Source organism: Phyllostomus hastatus, unplaced genomic scaffold (assembly GCF_019186645.2).
Source record: "Phyllostomus hastatus isolate PE091 unplaced genomic scaffold, TTU_PhHast_1.1 phas_scaffold_501, whole genome shotgun sequence".
NCBI classification, from domain to species: Eukaryota; Metazoa; Chordata; class Mammalia; order Chiroptera; family Phyllostomidae; genus Phyllostomus; species Phyllostomus hastatus.
Genome location: NW_025334033.1, coordinates 57,513,205 through 57,529,963, shown reverse-complemented (window position 1 = coordinate 57,529,963; position 16,759 = coordinate 57,513,205). Strand labels below are relative to the sequence as shown.

Sequence of the window (16,759 nt, the reverse complement as noted above, 5' to 3'; positions counted from 1 at the left end):
TGTTTTCATGAGCTATAATAGACACAGTGATTTCTGAGTTGTAACTGTCTTGGTTGTGGAAGCATGAAATTTATAGAGCTAAAGAAGAAACTTCCCTCTTTCAACCATGATAATGCATCTTACAGTGTCAGGTTTTCCTTTGTTTTTTTCTCTTCATTTTCTAATTACAAGCTATATGGAGGTACATTGATACTTCAGGCTTTGCCTGAAAGACTAGGCCTGGCTAAAAATCATTTTTCCCTTTATTAAAAAACCTGCTTGACCTAAGGCTACTGCTGGTTGAGCAAGGTAGACGTTGTACTATTCAATTATAATCATGTGTGTTGGATAATTCGCCTTTTGATTCCTGCATAACAAGAAGTGATAGAAAAAGGTTCATGAATGACAACGCTGAAAAGGGAAGTCCTGGTGGAGTTCAATTCACAGAATATATGTCTCCTTTGTAGCTATGAAAAGCATTGGCAGAGCTGTGTTCTGCACTATAGCGAAAGATAATCAGAAAGAATATTCCTTGATAAGAAACAAGGCTTATAAATAGTTGAAACATTTAATATGATGAGTTTCATACAAATGAAAATTATAGGCTCTTTTCATTAGGCGATCATACCGACTCTGTTAACATAAAGCACATTGCAGGGGAAAAAGATAAGGTAGAGAACTTGCTGACTTGCATTGCGGGGGGGAAAAAAGAGAAAGGAAGAAGCAAATTTTATATGCCAGCCTAGGTTCTAAGCATAACCACAGGCTTCAGAATTTAAGATACTATTTGTCAACTTTCTCCTGAAGAGAGCAAAGTAAAGCATAATATAATATAATTTTGTAGCTTTCCTTTCATTCTATCCTCCTCAAAAGGATTATAGGTCTCTATTCCAGTAATAAGATATAAGACAAGTGACACTCTCTTCTCACCAAAATAAATATTCTGCACCTACTGTTTTGTGTGTAAAATACACCATTTTTTCCTAAGCCTTACAGCCATACTCTATTATTCCCTGCTGATATCCAGATATCTCTCAGAGTATTTTAACATTAGTAAAGAAGCAGTTGCTCTGAGTTGTATGTTCTTTTATTCCTAGGGTAGGTTTTAAGAGGCTGAGGTATTTCTTTTACAGTCATAGAACTTTATCTGAATTCCCTTCACTTGCTGAAGAGAGTACAATTGTCTTTGCTGCTGAAAGAAAGAATAATTAATTGCCTAGAGACAAAGCCTGAGGTGGGGAAATCTGAGTCCAAAGATTCTTGGCCCAGTAGAACAATATTAATTAAATTACTTTTTTTATGTTCTCCTATCCTTCATTTTACAAATTTAAATATATTGAGGTAATGAATATGGGATTTATTTAAGTATAAAAAAAGTAGGAAGAAATGAGAAAAGAGAGAATCAGAAAAAATATAAATGAGGAAGATTAATGACAAGAAAACTATATTTATTTAACATTTACTTTTTGCAGGGTATTGCATTAAGTTCTATATACTAAAATACACATCATCACATTCAAAATTCATAGCTTCATTAGCATACACTTGGTGTTATTGTAAGAATTACTCTGAGAGCTAACATTATCACCATTTTCCAGACGAGAAGACTGTGGCTTAGACAGAATATGTGTCTTGTCTAGTGGTGTAGTCACAAGAGGATTCAAAACCAGGTCCGACTGCAAAGTCAGCGGAGTAACTTCTGTTACGCGCTCCCTCCCCCCGAGACGAAAATGCTAAGCGAGGGTCTGATCTAATTCGGGTTCCAATAAAAGTCTACACTTACTTTATAAAATTCACTTTTGTACTAGATGAAATAAGAAACTCAATTCTAATCCCTCTAGGTCTGGAATTAGGATGACAAATCACCAAGGAAGCCAAGAATAAATGTATTCAGAAAACAAGCTGCTTTTTTCCCTTATGCAGAATCCTCCCAGGTGGGCTTTCTTCTTGTACCTCTGGTCTGCAGAGCAAAGCAAACCAGGGCAAATCAGGGAGCAGATTAAACTGGCACGCATTTAAAATAATCAATTTCTTCCAAGGAAGAAATAAAATAGAAATACAATAGTATTCACTTTAACAAGAAAAGCTAAACTGACTGCTTAATTAAAAAAAGAAAGAAAGAAAACTGCATATGCATGGCACAAATATCATCTGTAGACAAACAAACCTCGAAACCAACAAAATAAGCTTTCTTTGTTCACAAAGAGTCCTACCCAGGGAGTAGGGCTAGTATTACCTTGAAGATTATTATGGCCCACAAAACACAATTAGAAGAAGGAAATTTCCACTTGTTATTTCTTTCATTTCTTAAACCAGACTCAGATGTTATTACATTATAGCTTCTTCTCCATTCTTCTGTCATAATATCTAGATTTAGGAATCATTCAACACACTAACTTTAGGTAGGAAATGGGTGATTAGAAGATCATTTTCTCCAAAAAAATAAATAATCCTCTCCTACCCAATGAGAATAAAGCTCCTTCCACCAGCAAAGAGAGAACAAAGCTCAAAACCACACAATAACATTTTTCTTTGTGTTTAGGAACAATAATATTCTTTAAGCCATCCTCCATTCCACTGCTGCCAGACCTTGCCTTCCCAAGAGTCTCTTTTGTCTGGATTCTGCTCTCTCAGGACACCCTTTGTCAGCTCCAGCTGTCCAAGGTAAGCTTTGTTCTTTACTTCACAAGGAGTTTTCAGAATAGAGAAACTATAATTACAACCCTCTCAAGAGTCAACTAAGTTATTCTGAATTGTCTTGATCCTCTGAGTTTATCAGCTTTACCTTTGGGGCTAGTTAACTGTAGTGGAAAAAGCAGGTGCTTTTAAACAAACCCATTTTTATAAAAATTCCTCCTGTACCATTAAAGAGGTGGTGATCATGGGTGAGAGGCACACCACCTACCCTTATTTAAAAGTTGGAGAGCATAATTCCTATGCTACAAGGCTATGAGGAAATAATGTATGGGGTGCATCTGGTATAATCCTGATACAGATTGGGAGAAATTTTGTGGGGGATAAAAAAGGTTGAAACTTTGGGGATTATATGGGGGATTAGGACCTGTGGAAAAGAGGAGAGGTGAGGAGTAAGGAAGATGTAGGTGTCCTCATGAGAACAAAATGTGGCGAGCAGTGTGACAGTGAGATCATTTGAGGATTGGAGTCAGGTGATGTCTGGGGGAGTTTTGTTAGCCCCTCTGCCCTCCCACACAAATGTCACCGTTGTCAAATTCCTCAGACTATAAAATCAGCCTTCACTACCTCTCTTGGTACTTTAGCTCCTCAGGCCAGACCTCGGGTAGAGGATAAACACAGAGTGTTCAGGGACAGGTAAAGTACCACCTCTACTTCAGTTCCCAGGACTCTGCTTTTCCCCCAACAGTCTCAAGCAAGCCACATAGCATTTCACTCTTTTAATACTCATGTCTTTGTACCCAGTAGAGGAGGACAACTTAGAGTTTGTTCCCTGCAGGCTATGTGGAAATGAAACGTGGAGTCAGGAGGACTGGATGTCTCACTATCATTCAACCACGTTGTGCTACAGGCTCTGGTCAGTATCAGAGTCAAGTTGACCTCCTCTGACAGACAGCCTGGATCCAGAGGCTAAATGCCTTTTGTGACAGGGAAATACATTACTCTGTTGCCTTTTCTTCATATTTTTTAAAAGATTTTATTTATTTATTTTTAGAGAGGGAAGGGAGGTCGATGAGAGAGAGAAAGAGAGAGAGAAACATCAATGTGCAGTTTCTGGGGGTCATGGCCTGTAACCCAGGCACGTGCCCTGACTGGGAATTGAACCTCCGACACTTTGGTTCACAGCCCGCACTCAATCCACTGAGCTATGCCAGCCAGGGCTCATCTTTTCTTCATATTTTTGAGAGAAGTATAAATCCAGGATATAACATCAAATTTAATAGTAATAACAATTATTATAATTTTAATGATAAAACTAATTATCATCTCTGGGTAGCTATAAGGTAACATCTCTTGTATAATTAAGTTCAAAGCATTTTTTTAATTTTTACAAAAAATGTATGTAAGTGTTGTTATTCTGATTTTACAGATGCCATGACCAGGGCTTATGTCGATAGAGTGTTGGGCACAGACTCAGGTCATTACTTAAACTACTTGAGGGCATAGCTGAGATTCTTAGAGAGGCAATTCCTTCAAGACAGTCCCAACACATGAAAGAGAGACAAGATTTATGGAATTAACATCCTAAATACTACAACAACAAAAAGGGGTGAGGACTAGGCTAACCCAGTTCTCAATGGATTCAAGGATTTTCTTTGATATGTGTGTAGTTATGCCGGTGTATTTTCTCTATTTTGGATATCATGCAGTCACGGAAATCCTAAAATGTAGATATCATTATTTCTAAATTACTAATGAAATCTCTGAAACTCAGAGAAATTCATTTCCTCCAGATCACTTCCATTACAAGCATAAGAAATAAAATTCAAATTAAGTCCAGGTCTCCTGGGGATTCATCACATTTCTTCCATGGTTGATGGGATGTTACTTTGTGAAAGGTGAATTATATGTAAATATATTTTGTATTACTTGAAACCTGAAAAGATGTCAGATTGCAATCAATTTTTTGGTATATTTCACCTCATTTAGTCATCATTTGGTAATAGACAACCAAAGCTGGGAATGTAAAAACACTAGAGTGTTTATTAGATGAATAGAGCCTGACAAAGTTGTCTTGGATGCTGATAAATATTGAGTCTTCTGCAGTTACCCTTAGGACACAGACAACAGAGTAATATGGATAATGCTTAACGATCTGATCTCTGGAAGGGTGGAAGCTTCGATTTGTAATGTGCACCAACTTTCATGGTATAAACACTCTCAATATGGTAAATTCCCAGCTATCAACATAATGTGGTTCAATGTGGAATCCGAAAGAAATGTGCATGAAGCCCTGACAAGATGTCACAAGCCAGCCCAGCACATGACCAAAGGCCATTCCACAAAAGCCACACATTAATCTGAACATGTAGGAGGTGATTAAGTTATGATGTGATGCTTCCTGGTAGTGAACACCAGGCAAATACTGTTCCAAAAGGAAAAAGCCAAATTGTCCTGCAGATGTCTCGACATTGGACAGTACTGATGTTATGTTACATCCAATGTAGTTCAGAATTTGAAACTTACAACCTCAGTTTGTTCCTTCCACGGCCATATTTCTAAGATATTTTACAATTTCCTTCTCTGTAACATTCAAGAAATGGTACCAGTGTCACGTTAGACTTCTTAGAGAAAGGTGAGTCACATTCATCAAAAATGATGGGTTATATTGAGCAGGCAAACTTATTCCTTTCTTTCATTGTCCCAATAAATCATTCATTTATGGAAAAGGACTTTAAGGACACCCTAATAATTTCACTTCCACAAACTGCACTGATATCAAATCCTCAACACTGAAGGCATTAAGAGGATACTCTATGAAAAATAACATTCCAAAGCAAGGAATGGCTTTGAAACCACCCAAAAGAACGCTTGAAGAGGGCATTTCCAAGTAGGTTTCAAGGTAAATTGCTCAGACTCCACTGAGGAGCCTAATGATTCTGGATCATTGAACCATCATGGGAAAAAATTAACTGGGTTTAAAAGGAGTTTTGGTGACATCATTTTGAGGTTATATTCATAAGTATTCATTAGGCTGAGTTTTATGTAAGTGCTTGTATGTGATGTAAAAGAAATAAGAAAGTTATAATTATATTGATTTGACAAAATTTGCACACAAAAAATAACAGTTACACCAGGAGGTATATATCCTAGGACTTGGGGAGTACACAGAAGTGACAGGATTTTATGAACTAATGTAGTCTGAGGAGGATACATAAAGATAGCAGATTGCGAGTTGTACTTTAAAATTGTACCAGACATAGAGATGAAAAATCATCCCTTAGAAACATGGAAAAGGGAGGGAAATTTGATGGTTGCATCAGGAGAATAAATTGCATCTATTCAAAAAATTAACTCAGCCTATCAGCAGTGAAAAGAGAGATTTCTTTAAGGAAAAAGGTTACAGGACAGGAGTCTTACACTTAGACATCTTCATCTTCGTAGAGCAGGTTATGCAAATTAACAAAACGGACCCAGTATTAGAGGGAGAAAAAGACTTTAGTTTTGTAGCAGTATCCTTGTGCTCGCTTTGGCAGCACATACACTAAAATTGTAGCAGTATCCTTTATTTTTCCCTTTTAAACTCTGTTGAGCTTTTAGATCCCTTTTCAGCTAAAAAATTACCATCCCCATATTTCCTTGAATAAATATCATTGATCCTATAATCACTGGTTTTATGATGTTGTCTTAAGTTAGCCATTCTCTTCAAGATATCTTACAAAGAAATACACTCTCCCTCTTCTAGACAACCGTGACTTCCATGTTCTTTTTTTTGTCTTTCTAACTTTTATAGATACTTAAGTACAGAATAATCTTGGAAATATTTTAATATGAGAACTTTAAACAGCTTTACATGTGGACTTTATCAAACCTGCTCAAATCACCAACTTTTGCCAAGTGTATTTAAATCAATCAGCTGTGTTTTAATAATTTCTTTCTGTGTCGGATGGATAAAAACATTTTAAATGTAGGTGAATAAACAGATGAGTGATAAATATAGAACAAAAAATATTGCCCATGAAAGAATAGTATTTCTGGAAATGTGTTTTGCAGGTCAAAGAACAAGTTCCATAATTAAACATGGTATAGTGATAAAGTGTCTTACATGAACTTGTTTATAAGTTAGAAGTTTACCATAGATCATTCTACTTATAATCTGGATATTAGATACTATGAAGACTCTATGTAAGATAGTGGTCAGGAAAAGTTATTTACTCACATAGATAAATAACCCTGAAGAAAGAAAATATTCCACACCTTCACTGACATAAAGTATTTTCACACTTTTTATTTATAACCTTTGTAGGCATATTTAATTGTAGTTTTAACTTGAAATTCTGGATGACTAGTGAGGTTGAGTACAATTTCAAGTATCTATGTCCATTTGAAAATCTTCTTTTATGAATTTCCTGTTCAAGTCTTTGAGTCAGTTTTTCCATTGGGTTTTCTTCCTTTTCTTTAGTAATTTATAGGAATTCTAAAATATATTCTTGAAACAAATCTCTTGTTAATCATGTGTATTGCGAACACCCTACTCGATGGCTGGCCTTTCCCTTCAGTATGGTACACTGCTAAACAGAGTCTCGATTCCCATAGAGTGTTTTTACTTTTTTTCTTTATAGAAGACTTTGTGTTTGTTTACAGCTTAATTTTTCTAATATCTGTATACCTCATTCTAATGAAAATATTCTCCTGTAGTATGCTTTCAATAATTTTTAAAAATTTTTTTCTAAAAATCTAAAGTTCATATGAAATTAGTTAATCAGATTTTATTTCAACGACTGTCTTCATTTCGCCCTTCTGTTGTGACATCTTTGCCATTAATCAAATATGTATAAGTCTGGGTCTGTTTCTAAATTCTCCGGTCTGTTTTCTTGGGTTATTTGTCTAATCTGGCATCAATAACACACTATCTTAATTACTTTAGCTTTTAAATAAGTTTTGATGTCTGGGAATCTTGGTCCTCCTATTTTAATATCTTCCTTCAAGGTTTCATTGGCTGTTCTTGGCCCTTTGAATGGTGATATGAATTTTATATTCATCTTGTCAATTTTATCTATTGTCAAAAATCTTGTCAAAAATATCTATTGATATTTTTGAAGAATTTCAGTATATTTGCAGATAAATTTGGAATTGATGGGCTACTAAACATACTAAGTTTTCTATTCCAGAACTATTTTTCATTCATTTGGGTCATATTGATCCTCCCATAGTAATTTTTAAATTATTTATATTTAGAGAAAAGGGAAGGAAGAGAGAAAGAGAGGGAGAGAAACATAGGTGTGAGAGAGAAATGGATCAGTTGCCTCTCAAAGTCACCTCAACCCAGGACTGAGCCCTCAACCCCAGCATGTGCCCTGTCTGGGAATCGAACTGGCAAACTTTTGCTCTACAGGATGATGTCCAACTAACTGAGCCAGCTGGTCAGGGCCTTCAATAATGTTTTATAACATACTCTACATAAGTTTACCTTTTTTGTTACAGTTTTCTTAGACATTTGAGACATTTGGATGATTTGATCATTTCATATGCACTGAAGATTTACATATTAAAAGCATTTAAAACCTTCTGAAGCAAATTTAGAATATTTTCATGACTAAAGGTCTAAAATTATTTATGTATGAAAAATTTCAAACTATAAATTAAAAATTAAAAAATACTAAATATTAAAATAATTGCCATTTTTGAAAGACACCAAAAAGTGAGTGAAAAATTGAGTTACAGAAGATATTAGCAATATGCTTAACTGGCAAATGTAAAGAACTCATGTATCAATTTGAAAGTGACAACTATCTCGATTTTAAAATAGGCTAAACTTATGAATAAGCACTGAACATAAATGGAAACACAGATGCCCTACATACATGACAATGTTTAGTAGCAATTAATAACGATTTTAATATTCATTAATGATCATTCAAATGCAAATTACAACCAAATTAGCTATAATAATGCACCAATTGTTTTTAAAAATTTAAAATATCTACTAAAACCAAGTGGTGGTGAAGCTATATGTAGATGGAGGAATATTCATATAATCCTTGTGAAAAAGAGGATAGTAAACTGACAAATTATAAAATTATTATATTTAAGGCTGAATGTAATCCAGCAATTATCTTTTCAGTTGTATGATTTAACACATAGTTTGTTTTTTTAAGTTAGTGGTTGCTGCATTTTAGGTTGTAAAATCATTTCTGTGGGTCATACACAGCATTTTCAAAAATGAAATAAAATAGAAAATGAAAGATCAATATTTACCCAACATGTTAAGAATACGGGTTTCAGTCATGCACATATTTGTTGGTAGAGGCAATCTGTCATGGGCCCTGGTGGCCTGCACGTTTCTGCTGGGTATGCCAAGAATTTCGAGCTCTGCCCACTCCTCGCCCAGGGCACCAGTCCTGGGTTGCGTTTGCAGAGAGCAGCCCTGTGGGATGAGGTAACGTCTCCCCTCACACACAGAGCAGGTTTCCGCCATAAGTGGAAGATCACCCTCGCTGAGTGTTTCTCTCCTGTAACCGTCCCCTGCACGCTCGGGCGTCTGTCCTGAGCACTTTGCGTCACACCTGTGGGCCTGGGGGACGTGGGAAACTGATGCCAGCAAATGTGGAGCTCTGGTTACTGCTTTTGCCATGAGCACTGAGATCGTCTGTCTCTGACTCCAACGTTTTGTGTCTTCTGCCAGCACCCATGAAATAATGACAGGCTAGTTTATTAGCTTGTGTGTAAGTGAATATCCCACATTTTACAGAGTTATTCACACAACTTTCCTAACCACAATGGGAATTTTTTCTAGCTGTGGATCACTCTCAAAAATGCTTGAAAGCTATTTCACAAACCAAGGGACACGTAAAATACAATTTACTGCAGTAGTATTTGTAATAACCAGAATAAAATTCAAAAATCTGAAAAAAAAACACACATGTTAATCATCTGTATAATGGATAAATAAAAATTCTAGGATAGCTACTCAAAGCAATGCATGAGGCGGTGAAAATAAATGACCTATAGCAACATGCAACAAGACAGATGAACCACAGAAACACGGCTGGGCAAAATCAATAAAGTTACAAAAGAATATCTACATATGACAACGTTTTTATGAACTTTCAAAATAAAGCTAATTAAGCAATACACATACATAGTTAGGGCTACATACATGTGTGATGAAATTATAATTTATAAAAGAAGAGAAAATTATAAACATAAAACAGGATGTGGTTAGCTCAGGAAAAGGGTCAGGGTCAAGTCATTAGATTAAGAGCAGGGGTAGCTTCAATAAAGAGTGTACATGCAGGAGTTGATTAATGGTTCATAATGTAAAAACAAAAAATATGTATTAATGTCATGAGCAAAGTATTATTCAATTAGGTGATTTAAACAATATGATTAAAATCCTGAAATAATATAATCCAGAGTTGAAAAAGGAGAATGTGCCAACTCTGCACACTAACATTACCGAAAATATTTGTTTCAATCTTTAGTGTAATTGCCACCAGTGGAGAGTAAAATACTTTAATATCAAACCACATTAGTTTTTAGTGTTTGGAACAGAGACTATGGAGTTTTAAACGATATCCTTTAAGTAAGCAGTTTTATATTAAATTCCATTTTATTTTGTATAAATGGAAAATTGAAACTACCAGTGAATTCAGATTTAAAGCTAATATTTTGTTTGAAATTTGGTGGTTCATATGGGACACCCCTACCACCACATTTTCCCACTGAAAAGTTCAAGCAGTTTTATACCTAAGCCTTTGCCGGTAGTTTTAAAGATATCCAAATACAAGAATATAGAGAAAATGTTTGAGAAGCTGAAAGTTAAATGAATCACTATATACACACAAACACACATAAACACTGAGTGAAATGCAAAATTAAATTAGATTCACAAACAGAGAAAAATGCCAGCTTCAAACATTGCTAGTTCTCCTTAGCACCAACCCCACAAGTAGAGATTAAAAAATTACACTGAGCTATGACTGCCCGTGTTGTCTTGATGATAAAGCAAAATTTCAAAATAGAGTATTGTGTGGCCAGTGAACTGTTTAAAGGGGCGGGGACAGAGACATCTTAAAAGTCATTATTCAAGCATTATGCTTCCTTTATAACATGAATTTGTTTGTTAGAGTTAAGTGCACAGAATAGCATTTACTCATCTTCTTGTAAAAATGAAAAAATAAATAAAAGTAATATAAAGTAAATGCTCTTATGCTACTTTTCCTGTGCCCTCATACAGGGTTTATTCCTAATTCTGTTTCTATGTGTGGTGCAAATGGAGGCTTATTAAATCTACGGCTTCTAGTCTCATGATTACTTCTCCACAATTTATTCCATATGCCGGACAGCATTTATAACTCTTACTCCTTTAAAAGCCTTTATTTTTCTGGCTTCTCACAGACCCCATTACTTTCCAGGGTACCTGAGCCCATTTGGTTTACTGAAGTGTCATCTCAGCAGAAAACTCTGGAACAAAGATATCTGTCCAGCTTAGAAATTGTATGGTCATGGCCGGGTTCCTGTATCTTTGTGGTCAGCAGTAACCTGCCTTCTGCTGCCCAAGCCCTCTCCTGACCTCCACATTATGTATTTGGTCAGTCACTCTTGCTGTGGAGAGAGGAGTAAGCCAGAGCTGCTTTACAGACAGCAACTACACTCGGGGGTTCAGAAACTTAATTCCTCTTTAAAAAAAAAACAAACACTAATACCCCCAGAAAGGTATGGAGAAATTGTTTGAAAGAGCATGAACCAGTGTGAATGCACTACAGTCCTAAATTGATGCTGTTTTGGCTGCAATCTGTGGAGGGAATTTAAGGCTTTTCAAGGCCTGGACATAACATAGCAGAAATAGAACAAAAGCAAAAAGAGCTTCAGTCCAGATGGTAATGTTGAAATAGATCTGAATAGAAAAGTCCACCCTCTCTGGGCTTTCTTGATTTTTCTTACTAATATGACCATCACTCAAACGATGAAGTGTGTGATTTTAAGAGAAGGAAGCAGCCTGGGTATTCAGTATCAACATGGTAGATGGAAACCCATTTTCCTACCTATTCTGCGTTAATAAAATCTGTAATACAAAATACGTTCAATTCACGCACAGAGTTTGGTGATGAGACAGTAAGTTCAGTGCAGCCTGTGGTCTTCCAATTCTGCTTCTCACTCCTGTCTAGGAAGAATGTCACTTGGATTTATTTCTCTATTCACTTCTTTTGTCATTTTAATTCCTTGCACAAGGAAACATCCAAGGTAGGTCGCACTAAACACTATCCTAAATCACTGTGATATTCTCTGTGGCCTCTTCTTTCTATCGTCTGAGCGTGCTTCTGAAGGGTAGCAGAATATGCCAAATGTTGTTTTGGCATATTAACTATTTGGATCTGTGGTATTTGAAAAACAGCAAACGTAAGGAGAGGCTTTCCCTGAACTCTCAGTATCTAACTAAAGATAGATCCTCCAACAAAATCCAAAAAACAAAAAAACTTCGATTGTTATAAATGCTACCCCACCCCACCGGCCAGCAGTTCCATCAAGCCGAGAAGACCGACTCCTCACAGGAGAACAGACCAGAAGTTGACACCACAGCCAGACCAAGGTTTTCACAAACCATTCTAGTTGCCATCTGTTCTTCTAAGGGTATCTAAGGCCATCTGTTCTTTATCTTTCCTAAAGGTTATTTCCTTTGCCCTAAGAGGTCTACATCACCCTCTTCCTTTCCTCCGTTAAGTTAGTTTACAATCCCGAATTGTAAGCTAACTACAAAAGCTACTCATTTTCCCTGGGTTATCTTTTATGTGTACATGAGATACATGTGTTAATAAACTTCTGTTTGTTTTTCCCTTTTTAATGTGCCTTTCATTATAGGGTTCCAGCTACGAACTCATGGGAGAGAAGAAAAATGATTTTTCCTCTCGTACATCCTTCTCACCAGGTTCCCAAACCAGAAAGCCTGTCAGTCTCCGTGTTGTCTTACTGGCCTCCTTGCCTCTGCTCCTCAGTGTCAATTTCCCTCTCTTCCCTCTGCACTGAATGAATAGAGACAGAGAGCAGGCTTTGGACTGAACTAGGCCGAAACCCCAGTGTACAACCATTTATCAGCCACAATGTGATCCCAGGTCACATAGTGAAGGTCTCTGGGACTTAATTTTCTTCTCAGTAAAATATTTGCCTCTTCCTCTTGTGGTGAAGATGGACCGAGATGATATATGGAAAACATCAGCCAGTGACCGCCCAGAGTACTATCTGGATTCACTGTGTGGATGGCGGTAGAAATGAGGAGGAGGCAGAAGATAAGAACAACACTCATAAGCATCATTATATAATCAAATGAATTTAAAGATCACTCAATATCAGACTGCTTCCTAGGCATGAGAATATCCAGAATATGATCTACAGAAGTGATAAAATACACAAACACAGCACTAGAAGGTAGGAAGTATGGAACTTATAATCAGGAAATGTATTTCAAGGATTTTTTTCCTAACCACAATATTCTTTTGAAGAAAGCCATCCCCAAAAACGATAATACACAAATACTAGTGTGAAGACTCTTAAACTATTCACTAAAGCATTTTGACTGCTTACTTATGAATTCTGGAGTTTTCTGAAGGTTCAGTCAAAGTCATGTCATGTTTAATTTTTAATCAGTTTAGACTCAATATTAATAGATTTCAGAATCTACACCTAGGGCTTCTTCTAGAAGTTGTACCTGTGTTTTTTGCAAGTCTTCTCCATCACTCTCTTTTATTACCCAGAAGAGAAAGTATTATTTTTGATTTTATGCCAGCACAGCTGCCTCTATCAAGAAAAAAACCTTTGTCATTCTTCACTCCCTATCTTCTTTTTTTTCTGATTTCTTGCTCCCTCTGAACCAGAAAAATTTCTTAGATTTATGGGTATTTCTTATACAATGTTCTTTTCAGTTTGTTGCTTAGATCTTTACTTATTTTGGTTCTAGTTTCTTTAGTTCCATTTTGGATTTTTTCCAGTTTCCTAGTCTTTGATGTTTCAGGCTGTCTATTAGTCTTTTTTCCATCTGTGCTCTTTATTCACTCACAGACGAGTCTGACTCGCTCATTTTTCTACCCAAGCACAAAGAATTCTTCCTCTGAATAAATGATGTTTTCCTTCAGTCTATTTCCCCATGTAGTCCTCCAATGCTAATATATTATATATGAGCATGTATAATATATTCTATGTAACATATGCAGTGTATAATATATAAACATATATAAACCAGATTAATTCCCACAAAAATATAAAATTGATAGATGTCTACATCTGAGTGAGTGGAATCTCAGGTGAATTAAGACGCCAAGGTTTATACCACAGGTTCTGATTCCAAATTCCAGTCGCTGGGTCAGATGTTGTAAAAGTAGCAGAGAATAAGACCATTGATATCACTCCCTCAATGAAACATTTTGAGACACATTATCTGTATATAAGTAAATGTATAACCGTATATAAAATAATGTAAATGTTAAACATATAAATAAATATAAGAGGCATGATACCTGCGGAGAAGGAAATGAACATGTAGTTTGATAAGATTTAACTGGGTGTGAGGTGGCTGGAATAACACGCACCGGAAGAGGACATTTTCACAGAGAGGAGAAGTGAGATGAGAAGAGCATTCCAAGCCCAGAAGTATGAACCAGGCACAGATACATGGCAGTAAAAGGCATAAGTGTGTCCAAGAAAAACAGATATCCAGTTTTGCCAGAGTATAAGCAGCGTAAGAGATTCACGCTCCAAAGTCCACATTCTTTCACCTCTCTCTCACACTAGTGTCATTTTCCCAACACAGAAATAAAATTAACGTAATGGGGTTCAGAACCCAGGGTGCCCAAGAATCCAGGAAAAAATCCACTAACCTGATTTAGGAGATGGGAGAAGCAGAGAAGGCCATTGTGAGTTACTTTGCATTATTACGACAACTTGGCTAGTTTAATAGTTATGTTAAAAAGCTGTGCTTGCACCTGGGGCGAGGGAGATGGGTGTGACTTTGATTCCTGCTGTAGCTCATTGTGGGAGGAGTCAGACCTGGGTTGCTTACAGCATCTGTGAAAGAGGCCAAAGCTCAGAGTTAGAGTTTAAACTAAGCATGTGGGCAGCCGTTGGGGAGCTGACCAGCAGTTTGAAAGAGAGCAGTGAGAAGGGAGAAGTAAGCCAGCAGCTACGTAGTTTTAGTGAGGAAGAGGCCATGTGGTCTGGACTAATAAGCAAGGAGACGCTGCTGCAGTTCCTGCCGGAGCTGACTCCGGAGCCACAAAGGGATTTCCTGCAATAGCCTGACCTGCCGCACCTGGACTTTACCTGGACTTTTAAGACCTGTGCCTTTCCTGAGTTTCACCATGATCCACAGTAACATGGCACATGCTTTTCTAGACTGTTACGCAGAGGCTGATGACAACATATTCCAAATCTGCACAGATAAGGACATGGGAAACTTTGGGGGATGTTTTGGGTTTGTAGCCTGGTGGGGAGCATGGGAAGTGCTGAGTCTGGTGACTCAGGGCTGAGGTGCTCTAAGCTGTTCCAAGGCTGGAACATTGTAAATAAAGACCTGTTTTTACCAGCATTAATTATTGGGTCGTATACCAAGGCACCACTTGAACTGGCCCCCAGTCTGCTGGGTGACATTAATACTCCATGACATTTATTGGCACTTGTTATTTTTACCAACATTGAAGCATCTTAGGCCTCATTCCAGGTTACCCTTGTCCAACTATATTCACTCTCCTTGTGGAGTCAGTAGTTAGTCTCAAGGCTTTAAATATGCACCTATCCCGATGAATTCCAAAAACTGCCTGCAGCCTTGAACTTTCTTCTGAACTCCAGATTTGTGTATCTCAGCAGTCACCAGACATCCCCACTTGGATGGCTAATAAATATCTCAAATAAAACTTGACCAAAGGTGAGCTACATCTGTAGACTTCTGATGGGGTCTGCAATTTGATTGTATCATCATTTATGAGTTAGATAGTAACTTGCACTGTTTCATGGATGCTGGTAGAAGACACAAAACTCTGGGCCAGGGACAGTAGACTTTATTAGTCATGACACCACAAATAACATGACCATCAGCACTGCTGTTTTCCATGTCCCCAAGTGCCATGATGTGGAGGGGCAAGGTAGATGCTACACCTGCAGTAGATTTTATTGCTGCCAAGTAACTCTGACTTTGTATAATGCGCTGCTTTTACTGAAAGCATCAGGCAAGCTTGTTCTCTGTCACTACAGCAGATATTAACTCATTATTCAAGGGTACTTTCTATAAGCACAACCCTGATCAATGGCCCAGGTAAAGAGCATTCAAGACCTGGCAGTCTTGATATAGCTAGAGAGACAAGAAAATTCAAGAAATTTATGGAGGGCCATCTCTCTCAATACTTCTGTGACATGGGTATGAGGTGGCTGGCATCATGAAGGATGTAAAAAAGGGCATAGGTTTACAGGCTGCTACGATAGCCCTTGACAATAAGGGCCATTTTGTGGCACTTGCGCCCAGATCAAATGTGTCAACAGTGAACTTTGCTGGACTTACCTCTTCATCCTCCACCCTGGTAGGCTGATGGCTTCCTTGGGATGGAAAGGCTTAGGCACCTGGACTAACACCTGGGAATCTCTCAGCTTTCTACCCGCCTCCCCCAAGAACAACACACAATTGCTGGATTCTCTTTAAAGTAGCTGTTTCTTTGATATCCACCTCACTTAAAGGAAGGAAGGAAGGGAGGGAGGGAGGGAGGGAGGGAGGGAGGGAGGGAGGGAGGGAGGAGATATGGACACCGTTACCTAGGCCACCATCCCAAAAATACAGGCTTCCCTGCTCTGGTTTGGTGTTCAGGTAGCCTCCTCCTTTCATGGGTGGACATTCACCTGGAGACAGAGTAGCAGTTCCTTACTGCTGCGCCGACCCAATCTGTAACCTTATCAGCTTCTGCATCCTCTCTTCTGAAAGTTGAAATTCTACAGGCTCCATTTCTTCTCCTTTAAGATCATCTTGAGAACAAGGAATCCTTGTTTTATCACTCTACCTGAAGACTCTGCACCCAAGTCCACCGTCAAAAGGCCCGAGATATAGGTGCCAACAAAGGTTCATCCCATCTACCCGTGAGCTGAGTTGTGGAGATCCCTAACTCTGTTGCAG

General features: G+C 37.6%; 1 long non-coding RNA gene across 1 annotated transcript in view; it reads right to left on the bottom strand.

Annotated features, from left to right (window-relative positions):
• Positions 1–14,596, bottom strand: part of LOC123808859 — a 75,048-nt gene extending 60,452 nt beyond the window's left edge. The window contains exon 1 of the long non-coding RNA XR_006783843.1: positions 14,484–14,596. This is a non-coding gene — a long non-coding RNA (uncharacterized LOC123808859). The remainder of the gene's footprint in view (positions 1–14,483) is intronic.
• Positions 14,597–16,759: the final 2,163 nt, after the last annotated feature.